The sequence below is a fragment of the Cherax quadricarinatus genome, chromosome 9 (genome assembly GCF_038502225.1).
Source record: "Cherax quadricarinatus isolate ZL_2023a chromosome 9, ASM3850222v1, whole genome shotgun sequence".
Classification (NCBI taxonomy): domain Eukaryota; kingdom Metazoa; phylum Arthropoda; class Malacostraca; order Decapoda; family Parastacidae; genus Cherax; species Cherax quadricarinatus.
Genome location: NC_091300.1, coordinates 23,661,659 through 23,679,077, shown reverse-complemented (window position 1 = coordinate 23,679,077; position 17,419 = coordinate 23,661,659).

The window sequence follows — 17,419 nt, the reverse complement described above, 5'->3', positions numbered from 1 at the left end:
GTTGGGCGGAGCTGTCTGTTGCATGACAGTTGAGGTAGCAATCACGGTAAGCCCAGTGTTGGCATATTCTTTCTTTTGTCCTGTGCCCAGTCCCCACGGACAAAAGTACCCCAGCCTGAAGCCATGTATGAACCTTCTGATAAAACTAGGTTTCTCAGAGAGTAATTACCTGTGGATGGCTATATTATTTACTTACATAGTGCTCACTTGACTCTAGGTTCTGATAGTTGTATATACTGACCTTACATTTCACCTTGAGCATTTTGATCATGTAGAAGGTCGTCATGTAATAAAGAGAGCCAAGTGTTACTCATGTGTAACACTTGGCTTTATTTCTTACCGAAACATTTCGCCTGCATATCAAGCTTCTTCAGTAGAATACATGAGAATACGACACTGGAGACAGTAGTAGTAATTTTAAAGTAATCAGTCCGTCACCCTTTGTACGAGGTGGTCAGTCCCTCAAGCCTAAAAACAATGTTTCGGCAATAATGATACCCAGGTGTTGCACATGTGTCTTAGTCATCAACTTGTTGGTATTGTATATCAATCAATAATATGATACAAGTCATCATGCGTATTTATAGTACAGTTCAACCAGGCTGGCGAGTGAGCGCCGTACTGTTATCACCGACCAGTTGGACCGGAAGCCTCCTAAATAAGAAAATAGTTGGTTAATTATTAGGCCACAAATGCAATGCAAGCATTGCATTTGTGGCGTAAGCTATACACAACTAATTCACCCAAATACGCACAGTGACTAGATGTGAGTCAGTCAAGTGTGAGGGTGATGTATTACTCTCTGAACTGCCAACTAAGATATAAATAAAGCCACACATAGAAAAGCTATTATTGCATTATTATTATTATTATTATTATTATTATTATTATTATTATTATTATTATTATTATTATTATTATTATTATTATTATTATTATTATTATTATTTCATGGGAGGCGCTAAACCTGTAGGGGGTAATGCAGCACCTAGGGAATCAATCATAATTAGATTTGACCCAAGGGTAGGAATGCTCAAATTCCTTGGATGAAAAGCAGCTAGGAACTCCTCTTAAAACTTCGAATGTAGATACCCCTCAAGGTAGGTTCCTTGATGTCGGTGAGGGGCTCTTGATCTAAGGAATTGAATTTGTGCTCCGGTTCCCTGAATTAAGCCTGAATACCTTCCATCAAACACAAAGTCAGAGTTGTCACAGTTGCTTTTTGCTGATAACACTGTGCTCTTGGGAGATTCTGAAGAGAAGTTGCAGAGGTTGGTGGATGAATTTGGTAGGGTATGTAAAAGAAAAAAAATAAAAGTGAATATAGGAAAGAGTAAGGTTATGAGGATAATAAAAAGATTAGGTGATGAAAGATTGGATATCAGATTGGATGAAGAGAGTATGGAGGAAGTGAATGTATTCAGATATTTGGGAGTGGACGTGTCAGCAGATGGGTCTATAAAAGATGAGGTGAATCATAGAATTGATGAGGGGAAAAGGGTGAGGGGTGCACTTAGGAGTCTGTGGAGACAAAGAACTTTGTCCTTGGAAGCAAAGAGGGGAATGTATGAGAGTATAGTTTTACCAATGCTCTTATATGGGTGTGAAGCATGGGTGATGAATGTTGCAGCGAGGAGAAGGCTGGAGGCAGTGGAGATGTCATGTCTGAGGGCAATGTGTGGTGTGAATATAATGCAGAGAATTCGTAGTTTGGAAGTTAGGAGGAGGTGCAGGATTGCCAAAACTGTTGTCCAGAGGGCTGAGGAAGGGTTGTTGAGGTGGTTCGGACATGTAGAGAGAATTGAACGTGTATAACTGTAGTGGAGGGAAGGCAGGATAGGGGTCGGCCTAGGAAAGGTTGGAGGGAGGGGGTAAAGGTTTTGTGTGCGAGGGGCTTGGACTTCCAGCAAGCATGTGTGAGCGTATTTGATAGGAGTGAATGGAGACAAATGGTTTTTAATACATGACGTGCTGTTGGAGTGTGAGCGAAGTAACATTTATGAAGGGATTCAGGAAAACCGGCAGGCCGGACTTGAGTCCTGGAGATGGGAAGTACAGTATCTGCACTCTGAAGGAGGGGTGTTAATGTTGCAGTTTTATAAACTAGTGTAAAGCACCCTTCTGGCAAGACAGTGATGGAATGAATGATGAAAGTTTTTGTCTTTCGGGCCACCCTGCCTTGGTGGGAATCGGCCGATGTGTTAATAATAAAAAAAAACTTCCATCCCCCCCCCACATGCGCCGTATAATCTTTAGGGTTTAGAGCTCCCCATGATTATAATAATCGATTGTAGACAGTGTTTCATTTGAAACAAGTTTTATCAAGTCAATAATGGTAACACTGTAATAATTATTGTATTCATGTGTAATACTCAGCTGACACGGTGCAGCTGGTCATGTGGAGGGCCATGGCAACGCGACCGCTGGCTTCTTAGACGAACTCAGTGGTGAGGGAGAGCGAGAAGGCTAATTAGGTTGTGAAAAACAATAGGTGAGGTACACATGATTGACTGTTCTTGTTGCATCACATTCAGTAGGTTTGGCTCCATCCAGTAGTAATTATTGTAAGAGACTGAAAAAATATTAAATGTCACTTAATTCTGTTTTGTGGAGTCAACACTTCCGTAGCTGTATTCCTCCTCAGTAACTAACTTGGCGTTGTTCCAAGCCATGACATTGGTGTGTTTGTAGTGGTGGATGACACACTGTTAGTTTTATGTGAGTGCCAAGCACAGCTGTGTTCTTTAACTATTATTTACTGCCGCCTGAGCGGGTTGTTTATCCTGCACCTCATCTTCATCCTGAGAGCATCAGCGCCGACATTATTATAGAGGTTACAATGGGTCTTTTCCAGACCTTTTTGGGTCTAGTTATAACCGTTGGGTATTATAATCATTTCTATATAATACCATCTTAAGATATAGTTGTTAGCAAGTTTTTATTTAGGTTTGGTACGTTAAGTTTAATATTTGCAATGGTCGAGAGGGCACACATATACAGCTATGTGATAAGTAATACCAGTAATGCTTAACATGAATGCATAGGTGATGGTGTTACTGTGGGAAGACAGAATTCTCAGTCTATGACTCCATACCACACTTCAGGAGGCTACCATGTATCCCGATTATGGAAGATTTTTTTTTTTTTTTGTATCGGCTTCGCTCCATTTCCCGATGTTATTAAGGATATTTGTTGTCCTGTCCCTGTACCCATTAATGAAACGTCAGTAAAAAATAAGTTTCATTAAGTTGATGACAAGTGCTGACATTCTTGCTCAAGCACCTCTTAGGTTAATAACTTGATGATGGACCCCATTTCCATGGTGTGAGCGGTAGTCCATAGATTGCAGAGGCATATACTGGGTCCAGGGACTGGGCCTCAGTGTAATGGTAGCTGTATTGGTACAGTGACTTTGAGCTATTTGCGAGTTTTTAATTTGCTTGTAGTCGAAACGAGTTGTTAATACAAATATGGATTAGAAAAACACGTAAGGAAACACTAAACCAACTTGTCGGTATTTAATACCAAGGTTTATACTAATATAAATATGAATCAAACACCTCATAACGCAAATTCTGAGAAACACGTTTATTTTTTAAGTAAGCTTGTTGAACATAAATTTAGATTTTTTACAAATATATGTTGTTATTTTGTGCAGATTGCTTTAAGCTCAAGATTATTAAAAATACAGTACTAAATCTAACATAATTTTAAGCGAAACCATGTGTAATAAGATGTCCTCGTATTTTTGTATTAACAAAAACTCAGTGTGCGTCTACCCTGATCTATTTTACAATTTACAGGGTTATAGCAAGAACTAAGGTTTTACCAAACACATCCTTTGTGCAGGATGGTTTTCCTGCAATACTTCACACGAAGTGGTTTTCCTGTCTTACTCCATCATGCAGGATGTGTTGCAGCCAAGGGGTAATGAAATCACTCAGTCTGGGCAGGGAGACCTCAGTGGGTCGATGAGAATATAGTCGAGCATTCCACTATAGTTCAGCAACTACAGCAGCTTTAAAGGTTTCCTTCCAGTATGGAGTATTGTTTACATTCACGAGAGAGAGAGTGGGAGACAGAGGAGGAGGAGGAGGTAGCTTCACAAATTTCAATATGCAATTTCATTATATGTTATTTACTCGACACAAATATATCAACTACCTAATAAGAAATTTCTATTCAAAATCATTGCAGAGAGAGAGAGAGAGAGAGAGAGAGAGAGAGAGAGAAAGATAGATAGATAGATAGATAGATAGAGAGAGAGAGAGAGAGAGAGAGAGAGAGAGAGAGAGAGAGAGAGAGAGAGAGAGAGAGAGAGAGAGAGAGAGAGAGAGATCTGAAGTAGTATGCAGCAGCTTTTAGCTTATAAATAAAGCTAGAAACTCTTAACCTAACCCTGTAAACCCCTTGTGTAAATGAAGAGAGATCCCTCCCACTCCCCACAGTATGACGTCAGAAGAGGCTGCCAGCATAACATTGAGGCAGGCACCAGCTAGGCTAGACTACTAAACTTGCATCAAGTGCTCTGCTCTCTCTCTCTCTCTTCTCAGTCCGTTAAAGGGAGGAAGAACAGGAGTCAGCAGCGATGTGGAGGAAAGTGAAATTAAAATGGAGAGAGATTTTGAAAAATATATGGGAAGAGGGGTGGGGGTGATGTCGAAATACCAACCAGGACTAGATGCTGAAACTGGGACAATTTCCCACTTTTTTTTTTCTCCCCTGGCCAGATTTCCATTCTTATTAAAGGTGTACCTAGGATGGCTTTAGGGTGAGAACATTCTCTCTCTCTCTCTCTCTCTCTCTCTCTCTCTCTCTCTCTCTCTCTCTTGACATGATAATTCCAAAGTAACAGTAGCTCCAGCTCTATTGGAAGGAAACCTTTCGAGATCTCGTAGGTAATGAACCCATAATGGAATACTTGACGATATCCTCATTGCCCTATTGAAGTATCCCAGCTCTGGTTAACACATTTCAACACCCTTTATGAAATCTATCTTTTGTGATGGAATATGATATAATCTTAGCTAGTTTTTGTTCCCACTGTAACTCACATGGAATGCTGTAACAGCATACTGCAGGTGTCCATTTTTATATAAAAGTTATTATTATTATTAATTATCATATTTACGGGAAAGCTCTCAACTCGTACGAGTTATAATACAGTCTCTTGGGAATGGTAGATAATCAAATTAGATTGACCAGTATGCAACAAAGAGTTTACAAAAATTGGGGAGAAATCAGAATGGGGGCGTAATACATATTCAACAGAGTTCAGTATCGGCCCCTTTATTCACAATTTTCATAAACGACATAGATGAGTTAACTAATAGCAATATAAGCAAGGTTATCGATGACACTAAAATAGGATGTCGAATATATTCGGTTGAAGACACTAGTGCTACAATATGATCTGAAGTAAGTTGATGTTGTGGTCAGAGAAATGGCGGATGCAGTTCGATGTGGACAAATGTAATGCTCTAATTGTGGGAAGAGAAAATTGCCATATCACTTATAACTCAATAATGTATATTTTAATTAAAATGAATACGAACATTATTTAGGTGTTCCAGTTGTCAATGTTCAAAAACTAAAACAGCACTGCACAAGTGTTTACAATAAATCTAATAGAATTCTTGGCTTCATATCAAGAAATCTAAATAACATTGGTAAGGTATGTCAGGAAACAGGAAAAATGGTTCCTGAAGCGGGTTTTAGTCATATAATGACCCACTGCTGGAGCTTTTGGTCATTTGACAGGGGCCATCCGCTGGCTTACCGGTCCACCCTTTTAAAAAATATGATCATGATTATAACCATTAGGTACTTCCATCATAGTAAATAAATAATAGATATGCTACACAGTTCTTATCTTGTCCCTGTTTATTCACTGACAGGTGTTTATTCCAACTTTAAATATATATATATTATATATATATATATATATATATATATATATATATATATATATATATATATATATATATATATATATATATATATATATATATATTATATATATATAATATATATATATATATATATATATATATGTGTATATATATATGTATATATGTGTATATATATATATGTGTATATATATTATATATTTATATGTATATTTATATATATATATGTGTATATATATTTATGTATATTTATATATAAATTATATATTAATGTATTTATATATATTTATATATATTGTATATGTATATTATATATATATATATATATATATATATATATATATATATATATATATATATATATATATATATAATATATATATATATATGTAGGTTGGTAAACAGCAACCACCCAGGGACGTACTACCGTCCTGCCAAGTGAGTGTAAAACGAAAGCCTGTAATTGTTTTACATGATGGTAGGATTGCTGGTGTCTTTTGTCTGTCTCATAAATATGCAAGATTACAGGTAAGTCTTGCTACTTCTACTTACACTTAGGTCACACAACACGTTTATTTATACACACTCATCTGAGGTTTCTTTGATTTTATCTTAGTTCTTGTTCTAATTACTTTTCCTTTTATATCCATGGGGAAGTGGAATAAGAATCTTTCCTCCGTAAGCCATGCGTGTTGTAAAAGTCAACTAAAATGCCGGGAACAATGGGCTAGTAACCCCTTTTCCTGTAATAATTACTAAAAAGAATAAGAAGAAAATTGAACATTAAAATGGTATAAAATACCGACAGGTTGTTAGGTAAGACACATATGCAACAGTTAGGTATCTTTATTTCGAAACGTTTCGCCTACACAGTAGGCTTCTTCAGTCGAGTACAGAAAACTTGATAGAAGCAGAAGATACTTGAAGACGATGTAATCAGTCCATCACCCTTGAAGTTTTGAGATAGTCAGTCCCTCAGTCTGGAGAAGAGTATTGTTCCATTGTTTCAGACTATGGAACAATACTCTTCTCCAGACTGAGGGACTGACCACCTCAAAACTTCAAGGGTGATGGACTGATTACATCGTCTTCAAGTATCTTCTGCTTCTATCAACTTTTCTGTACTCGACTGAAGAAGCCTACTGTGTAGGCGAAACGTTTCGAAATAAAGATACCTAACTGTTGCATATGTGTCTTACCTAACAAGAAGAAAATTGTCAAAGTGTGAAGTCTGAATGTGCGTGGATGATGTGCGAATGATAAGAAAGAGATGATTGTGGATGTTATGAATGAGAAGAAGCTGGATGTCGTGGCTTTAAGTGAAACAAAGCTGAAGGGTGTGGGTGAGTTTCAGTGGAGAGGAATAAATGGGATTAGGTCAGGGGTTTCTAATAGAGTTAGAGCTAAAGAAGGAGTAGCAGAAAAAGAGGGACTATAAATATATTAATTCAAGGATTATGTGGAGTAAAATAAAGGTTGGATGTGAGAAGTGGGTTATAGTAAGCGTATATGCACCTGGGGAAGAGAGAAGTATAGAGGAGAGAGAGAGATTTGGGGAAATGTTGAGTGAATTCGTGGGGAGTTTTAAACCAAGTGTGAGAGTACTTGTGGTTGGGGATTTTAATGCTAAAGTGGGTAAAAATGTTGTGGAGGGAGTAGTAGGTAAATTTGGGGTGCCAGGGGTAAATGTAAATGGGAAGCTTTAATTGAGCTATGTCTATTACGAGGTTTGGTAATAAGTAATACATATTTTATGAAAAAGAGGATAAATAAATATACAAGGTATGATGTAGCATGTAATGAAAGTAGTTTGTTAGATTATGTATTGGTGGATAAAAGGTTGATGGGTAGGCTCCAGGATGTACACGTTTATAGAGGGGCAACTGATATATCGGATCATTATCTAGTTGTAGCTACAGTTAGAGTAAGAGGAAGATGGGATAAGAGGAAAATGGCAACAACAAGTAAGAGGGAGGTAAAAGTGTATAAACTAAGGGAGGAGGAAGTTCGGGTGAAATATAAGCAACTATTGGCAGAAAGGTGGGCTTGTACAGGTATGAGTAGTGGGGGGGGGGGTTGAAGAGGGTTGGAACAGTTTTAAAAATGCAGTATTAGAATGTGGGGCAGAAGTTTGTGGTTATAGGAGGGTGGGTGCAGGAGGAAAGAGGAGTGATTGGTGGAATGATGAAGTAAAGGGTGTGATAAAAGAGAAAAAGGTAGCTTATGAGAGGTATTTACAAAGCAGAAGTGTTATAAGAAGAGCAGAGTATATGGAGAGTAATATAAAGGTGAAGAGAGTGGTGAGAGAGTGCAAAAGGAGAGCGGATGGTAGAGTGGGAGAGGTACTGTCAAGAAATTTTAATAAAAATAAGAAAATTTTTTGGAGTGAGTTAAACAAGTTAAGAAAGCCTAGGAAAGAAATGGATTTGTCAGTTAAAAACAGAGTAGGGGAGTTAGTAGATGGGTTTTGGGTAGATGACGAGAATATTTCGAGGAACTTTTAAATGTCGACGAAGAAAGGGAGGTGGTAATTTCATACACTGGCCAGGGAGGTATACCATCTTCTAGGAGTGAAGAAGAGCAGGATGTGAGTGTGGGGGAGGTGCGTGAGGCATTACGTAGAATGAAAAGAGGTAAAGCAGCTGGAACTGATGGGATCATGACAGAAATGTTAAAAGCAGGGGGGGGGGGACATAGTGTTGGAATGGTTGGTATTTTTGTTTAATAAATGTATGAAAGAGGGGAAGGTACCTAGGGACTGGCAGAGAGCGTGAATAGTCCCTTTATATAAAGGGAAGGAGGACAAAAAAGATTGTAAAAATTATAGAGGAATAAGTTTACTGAGTATACCAGGAGGTATACAGAATGTAGAATTGCGGATGAGCAAGGAGGTTTTAGAGTGGGTAGGGGATGTGTAGATCAAGTGTTTACATTGAAGCATATATGTGAGCAGTATTTAGATAAAGGTAGGGAAGTTTTTATTGCATTTATGGATTTAGAAAAGGCATATAATAGAGTGGATAGGGAAGCAATGTGGCAGATGTTGCAAGTATATGGAATAGGTGGTAAGTTACTAAATGCTGTAAAGAGTTTTTATGAGGGTAGTGAGGCTCAGGTTAGGGTGTGTAGAAGAGAGGGAGACTATTTCCCGGTAAAAGTAGGTCTTAGACAAGGATGTGTAATGTCACCATGGTTGTTTAATATATTTATAGATGGGGTTGTAAAAGAAGTAAATGCTAGGGTGTTCGGGAGAGGGGTGGGATTAAATTATGGGGAATTAAATGCAAAATGGGAATTGACACAGTTACTTTTTGCTGATGATACTGTGCTATGGGAGATTCTAAAGAAAAATTGCAAAGGTTAGTGGACGAATTTGGGAGTGTGTGTAAAGGTAGAAAGTTGAAAGTGAACATAGAAAAGAGTAAGGTGATGAGAGTATCAAATGATTTAGATAAAGAAAAATTTGATATCAAATTGGGGAATATGGAAGAAGTGAATGTTTTCAGATATTTGGGAGTTGACGTGTCAGCAGATGGATTTATGAAGGATGAGGTTAATCACAGAATTGAAGGAAAAAAGGTGAGTGGTGCATTGAGGTATATGTGGAGGCAAAAAAATGTTATCTATGGAGGCAAAGAAGGGAATGTATGAAAGTATAGTAGTACCAACACTCTTATATGGGTTGTAAATGCTGCAGCGAGGAGGCGGTTGGAGGCAGTGGAGATGTCCTGTCTAAAGGGCAATGTGTGGTGTAAATATTATGCAGAAAATTCCGAGTGTGGAAATTAGGAGAAGGTGTGGAGTTAATAAAGGTATTAGTCAGAGGGCTGAAGAGGGTTTGTTGAGATGGTTTGGTCATATAGAGAGAATGGGTCAAAGTAGAATGACATTGAGAGCGTATAAATCTGTAGGGAAATGAAGGCTGGGTAGGGGTCGTCCTCGAAAAGGTTGGAGGGAGGGGGTAAGGGAGGTGTTGTGAGCGAGGCGTTTGAGCTTCCAGCAAGCGTGCGTGAGTGTGTTAGATAGGAGTGAATGGAGACGAATGGTATTTGGGACCTGACGAGCTGTTGGTGTGAGCAGAGTAATATTTAGTGAAGGGATTCAGGTAAACCGGTTATTTTATATAACCGGACTTGAGTCCTGGAAATGGGAAGTACAATGCCTGGACTCTAAAGGAGGGGTTTGATATATTGGCAGTTTGGAGGAATATATTGTGTATTTTTATACGTATATACTTATAAACTGTTGTATTCTGGGCACCTCTGCAAAAACAGTGATTATGTGTGATTTAGATTAGATAAATTTTGCCACCGAAGTGGCTAGTTTATTGTGCACCCCATATCCATCCTGTGGACGGTAGCGCGAGAGCATATGGATACACAAAAGGCCTAGGAACTAGGCCCCAAAGGATTAACAGGAATAAGAACATAAGAACATAAGAACGAAGGAACACTGCAGAAGGCCTACTGGCCCATGCGAGGCAGGTCCAAGTCTCCTACCGGCTTAAGCCAATGCACCCAACCTAGTCAGGTCAGGTCACCTTGACTTAAGGGAGGAACACGGCAACCGTCCTGGTAGCACAAGCTAATCAGGTCCAACTCACACCCACCCACACCCACTCATGTATTTATCCAACCTATTTTTAAAGCTACACAACGTTCTGGCCTCTAGGACTGTACTTGGGAGTTTGTTCCACTCATCCACAACTCTATTACCAAACCAGTACTTTCCTATATCCTTCCTGAATCTGAATTTTTCTAACTTAAAACCATTGCTGCGAGTCCTGTCTAGGCTAGATATTTTCAGCACACTATTTACATCCCCTTTATTTATTCCTGTCTTCCATTTATACACCTCAATCATATCCCCCCTAATTCTACGTCTTTCTAGAGAGTGCAGATTCAGGGCCCTTAGTCTATCCTCATAGGGAAGGTTTCTGATACATGGGATCAACTTTGTCATCCTCCTTTGTACATTTTCCAGAGCATTTATATCCATTCTGTAATACGGTGACCAAAACTGTGCAGCATAATCTAAATGAGGCCTAACCAAGGATGTATAGAGTTGAAGAACAACCTGAGGACTCCTATTATTTATGCTTCTTGATATGAAGCCAAGGATTCTATTAGCTTTATTGCGAACACTTATGCACTGTTGTCTTGGTTTCAGATTACTGCTAACCAGAACTCCTAAATCTTTTTCGCAATCCGTAATATTAAGATCTACATTATTTAGTTTATATGTGGCACGGTTATTGTCCTGTCCAACATTTAGAACTTTGCATTTGTCTATATTAAACTGCATCTGCCACCTCTCCGACCACTGCATCAGTCTGTTCAAATCTTCCTGGAGTGCTCTAATGTCCTCGTCAGAATGAATTCGACGGCCTATTTTGGTGTCATCGGATATCTACATATCTATAGTTCACTTATCTGTTACAAGCAAATTTAGGAAATTTGCTTAGTATATCTGGTATCTTATTTTCATTAATAAGATATCTTGACATGTCACATAGGTTATTATACTGTCTGTCTCTGTATTCCTCAATAAGTGGACAATTAAGCACATAGTGTTCAAGAGAGTGACCATATGCCTGATCACATAATTTACATTTAGTTTGATCATCATCTGTGTGTCTCCCAAACTGCCAGAAGTACTTGTAACCAAGCCTAAGCCTGGCCACTACAACATCAGTCAGTCTGTTCACATTGCAAGTTGCTCCATAAACATACTTATCTACGTTCATGTTATCATAGTGGGTTATAGATCTACTCAGGCTTCTAACTGCATTCCTATAACAATCATTTTAATTATTTACTTCTCTCCTAATATTATTCCTAATGCTAGACACAGTTATACCAGAGTTATATTCTACATTCTCCTTCTGGATACTCTTCTTGGCTAACATATCAACTTTATCATGAAGGAGTAATCCAATGTGTGATGGGATCCATAGCAATTGTACATTAATTCCTTTGTCCCTAATTTTTGAGTATCTATACCTGGCTTCCCCAATGAGCATGTTGTTGGAGTCATTATATGAGCCAAGAGCCTTCAATGATGACATAGAATCAGTAATGATGATAGAGTCAAGCTCAGTGTCATAGGTTAGCTTTAGCGCCATTAGGATTGCAAACAACTCAGTTTGCAGTGTAGACGCCCAGTTGTTAATTCTTATGCCTAACTCAACAAATTTATTATCGTTCTTAACTAGGGAGGTGGCAACAAGAGCAGATGCAGCCCTGCCAGAAGACTCCTGTTTAGATCCATCAGTGTATATAACTTGTGATAACTTGTTACTACCAGCTAGGTGAGAAATTTCTTCTTGAGCAGTTGCTCTAACAAGAGATTTAAGGAAGGGATTACTAGCAATGAGCTTCTTGGGAGGGACTTGTAGGTATGTGATATTAAATGAACACATCTTCCATGGAGGGGTGAAATGCTCTTGTTGCCTACAGTGATACAGTTCATGCAGGTTATAAAACTTAATGCAATTGCACGTTTTCACAATCCATTTAGATCTGTGTGTATTTAAGAACATAAGAACATAAGAACGAAGGAACACTGCAGAAGGCCTACTGGCCCATGCGAGGCAGGTCCAAGTCTCCTACCGGCTTAAGCCAATGCACCCAACCTAGTCAGGTCAGGTCACATTGACTTAAGGGAGGAACACGGCAACCGACCTGGTAGCACAAGCTGTCAGGTCTAACTCACACCCACCCACATCCACTCATGTATTTATCCAACCTATTTTTAAAGCTACACAACGTTCTGGCCTCTATAACGGTACTTGGGAGTTTGTTCCACTCATCCACAACTCTATTACCAAACCAGTACTTTCCTATATCCTTCCTGAATCTGAATTTTTCCAACTTAAAACCATTGCTGCGAGTCCTGTCTAGGCTAGATATTTTCAGCACACTATTTACATCCCCTTTATTTATTCCTGTCTTCCATTTATACACCTCAATCATATCCCCCCTAATTCTACGTCTTTCTAGAGAGTGCAGATTCAGGGCCCTTAGTCTATCCTCATAGGGAAGGTTTCTGATACATGGGATCAACTTTGTCATCCTCCTTTGTACATTTTCCAGAGAATTTATATCCATTCTGTAATAAGGTGACCAAAACTGTGCAGCATAATCTAAATGAGGCCTAACCAAGGATGTATAGAGTTGAAGAACAACCTGAGGACTCCTATTATTTATGCTTCTTGATATGAAGCCAAGGATTCTATTAGCTTTATTGCGAACACTTATGCACTGTTGTCTTGGTTTCAGATTACTGCTAACCAGAACTCCTAAATCTTTTTCGCAATCCGTAATATTAAGATCTACATTATTTAGTTTATATGTGGCATGGTTATTGTCCTGTCCAACATTTAGAACTTTGCATTTGTCTATATTAAACTGCATCTGCCACTTCTCCGACCACTGCATCAGTCTATTCAAATCTTCCTGGAGTGCTCGAATGTCCTCGTCAGAATGAATTCGACGGCCTATTTTGGTGTCATCGGCAAACTTGCCGATGTCGCTCTTTATGCCCTCATCTATGTCGTTTATGTAGATTGTGAACAGCAGGGGGCCCAACACTGACCCCTGTGGAACACCGCTCGTGACACTTCCCCACTCTGATTTCTCCCCATTTATGCAAACTCTCTGCTGCCTATTTGTCAACCATGCCTCTATCCAGGAAAAAATTTCTCCTCCTATTCCATGTGCTTTAATTTTCCTCAATAGTCTCTGATGTGGGACCCTGTCAAAAGCCTTACTGAAGTCCATATACACAATATCATATTCATTACCATGATCTACCTCCTCAAATACCTTAGTGAAAAAAGTTAATAAATTCGTAAGGCAGGAACGCCCCTTTGTAAAACCATGCTGAGATTCGTTGATTAATTTATGCTTTTCAAGGTGGCTACGAACTGCCTCGGCAATTATTGATTCCATAAATTTTCCCACTATGGAGGTTAGGCTTATTGGTCTATAGTTCGAAGCTAAGGACCTGTCACCTGTTTTGAAAATAGGTATCACATTTGCCATTTTCCACTTATCTGGCACCATGCCAGTTTGTAGTGATATGTTGAAAAGATTAGCCAAAGGTGTGCTAAGCTCCTCTTTACATTCCTTTAGAACCCTTGCATACAGTTCATCAGGGCCTGGGGATTTGTTAGGTTTTAATTTATCTATTTGCCTAAGGACCATGTCACTTGTGACCCTAATAGTGCACAGTTTATTATCGTCCTGTTCTACATAATTTATCATTACTGGAATATCGCTGGTATCCTCCTGTGTAAAAACTGAGAGGAAGTATGTGTTAAAAATTCTACACATTTCCTTATCACTGTCAGTGAGCTGACCCGAGGAACTTTTGAGTGGGCCTATCTTGTCCCTGATCTTACTTCTGTATACCTGAAAGAATCCTTTTGGGTTAGTCTTCGATTCTCTTGCAACTTTAACCTCATAATCTCTTTTTGCTTTTCTAATTCCCTTTTTTATTTCTCTCTTTAACTGAATATATCGATTTCTCAATTGCCCCTCTCCTCTTTTGATTTGCCTATATATGCCTCTCTTTTGACCAATCAGATATTTTAATCTATTGTTCATCCATTTAGGATCATTTTTGTTTGATCTGATTTCCCTATATGGAACATAATTTGACTGAGCAGCTAGAACTATGCCCTGGAAAGCATCATATCGGCAACCATCACCACCTACCTGACCCTTAGTCAGGTCATTCCAGTTCAGCCCACCTAAGTAATTTTTCAGTCCTATGAAATCAGCCAAGCGAAAGTCAGGGACGGAGACTTGATTGCCATTATTAGGGGAATTCCATGATATATTAAAACTGAGTGATTTGTGATCACTTTCCCCAAGCTCATCATTAACCTCAAGATTATTAATTAGTGTTTCCCTACTGGCAAGAACCAAGTCAAGGAGGTTATTTCCCCTAGTTGGCTCTGTCACAAACTGTTTTAAAAAACAATCCTGGATCGTATCAAGAAAGTCACCTGACTCTAAATTTCCTGTCAAATTGCTCCAGTCAATCTGTCTATAGTTGAAATCTCCCATTAGCACAACATTTTCGTATGTAGATGCCTTACGAATTTCGTCCCATAGAAGTTTACTGCACTCCCTATCAAGATTTGGGGCCCTGTAAATCACACCCAAAATTAGTTTTTCTCGGCCCTCGAGAAGCTGTAACCAAACAGATTCAGTGGCTGACGCTTCTAATTTAATATCTTGTCTAACACAACAATTTAAATTGTCTCTGACATACATCGCTACTCCACCACCTTTCCTGTTGACCCTGTCAGTGTGGAATAATTTATAGCCTTGTATGTGACATTCAGAGGGCATCTCTCTATCTTTCAGATTGAGCCAGGTCTCTGTTATAGCAATAATATCTATGTTTCCTGCACTTGCAATTAATCTTAGCTCATCTATCTTATTTCTTACACTCCTGCTATTAGTATAGTAAACCTTAAGGGAGCTAGTCCCTTGCTGCCCTCTGCTGTCCCCCTTTGTTTGCTGACCTGATCTATTGTCTTTATTTATAACTTCATGCTGAATGCCTTTTATACATTTACTGTTTCCAACCCAAGTGTTGCAACCTGCTTGTTTCCCACACACACCCATACCTCTATCTTCCATCAGTTTAAAATCATAGGCATTTCACCAATGGCCTTCTCAATCGAGTCTGCAAGTGCTACCACCCCAGCCCCAGAGAGATGTACCCCATCCCTTGCATACATATCATGTTTGCCATAAAAGTTGTTCCAGTTGTCAATGAATGGGATTGCAAGTTCCTTGCAGTATCTGTCTAGCCAGCAATTTACACCAATTGCCCTAGACAACCATTCATTTCCTACTCCCCTTCTAGGCAAGATGCTACATATGATTGGGATCCCTCCCTTAGACTTAATGAAATCTATAGCTGACCTGTACTTATCTAGCAGCTCTTCTCTCCTACCCTTCCCAATATCATTTCCACCAGCACTGAGACAGATAATGGGCTTGCTCCCATTACCTGACATGATATTATCCAGCCTGTTGACAATGTCCCCAACACCAGCTCCAGGGAAGCACACTCTATCTCTCATCTTCTTATTCCTATTACAAAAAGCACGGTCAATGTATCTTACCTGAGAGTCACCAACCACAAGAATGCGCTTACCTCCATTAGCAGGGGCAGTAGTACCCTTACCTTCACTGGCCACTGAAGTACATTCATCCTGAAGAACAGAGAAGCGATTTCCTACCTTCAGATCTTCACTCTTAACTTTCCTTACTCTGATGCGCCTTCCATTACTGTGAACTACTCGCCACTTGTAGCAGGTGCTGGGCTGCACCTCACTGCTGGTAGCCGTTGCTGCCTCCCCAACTACAGCTTCCTCACAGCGAGAGACAGACTGCACCTCGCTGCTAGAAGCCTCATTCCCCACAACTCCAGCCACCTCACACTCTCTCCCAGACCCATTGAGGTGGACCTTCAGCCTCCTAATCTCCTCCTGGAGAAGCAAGACCTCCTCCTTCAACTCTCCAACCTCAATTTTTAAAACACTGCAGAAGCAAGCCATGCTTTGTAACCGTCCACACTAATCCCCAAAGCAGCTCAGGGTCTGTGACCTCACGTGACGACTGACCACTGAGTACTGACGACTGACCACTGAGTACTGACGACTGACCTCTAGACACTTGGTAAGATTAACTGTGACAGTGTCTGGTTCGTTTCTCAACATTCTAATACCGAGTACAGTGTTAATTTCAACAATCCTATCACTGATACTAGAAATACCAAGCTCCTTCCTCATGTTAAGAACTTTTGTAGATCTGGGACAGCCAAGAATAATCCTGAGAGCTTCATTTTGCATTAACTCCAAGGGTCGGAGAGAACTTTCTCTAGCTAATATCAACATGGGAGCAGCATAATCAATTAAGGACCTAACATAGGCTATGTACATCATTCTCACGATTCTCACATTAGCACCATAGTTGGGATTGTAGCCAGCAACAGCTTTGAGAGCATTTAGCCTAGCTTTACATTTCTTGTTTAGTTGTGGTATAGTGGATTTGTTAAAGGGTACATCTACACCAAGATATCTGTAAGTTTTAACGTAGCTAATGATTTCACCCTGCAAATAGATGGGTGGGGGATGTCGTTTGCTTGTTAATATTTTAGTTTTAGAGGAAGATATTATGAGGCCTAGTCGATTACAAATTGCTTGAACTTCATTAAGAATGGTATTCATCTTCTTATGCCCTGTTGTATGGATCATGATATCATCAGCATAGCTTATAGCTATATGTTTAGGTGAGGCAGGTAGAGCATTTAGGAGAGCATTAATCAGAATATTAAATAGCATGGGACTAAGAACTCCTCCCTGCGGTGTATCTAAAGACATTTCTTTAGAATCACTTCTGAAGCCTTGGTAAAGGACAGAGGATACTCTATTTGACAGGTATCCTATTATCCAGCAGAGTAAGCTACCACCAATATTCATTTTG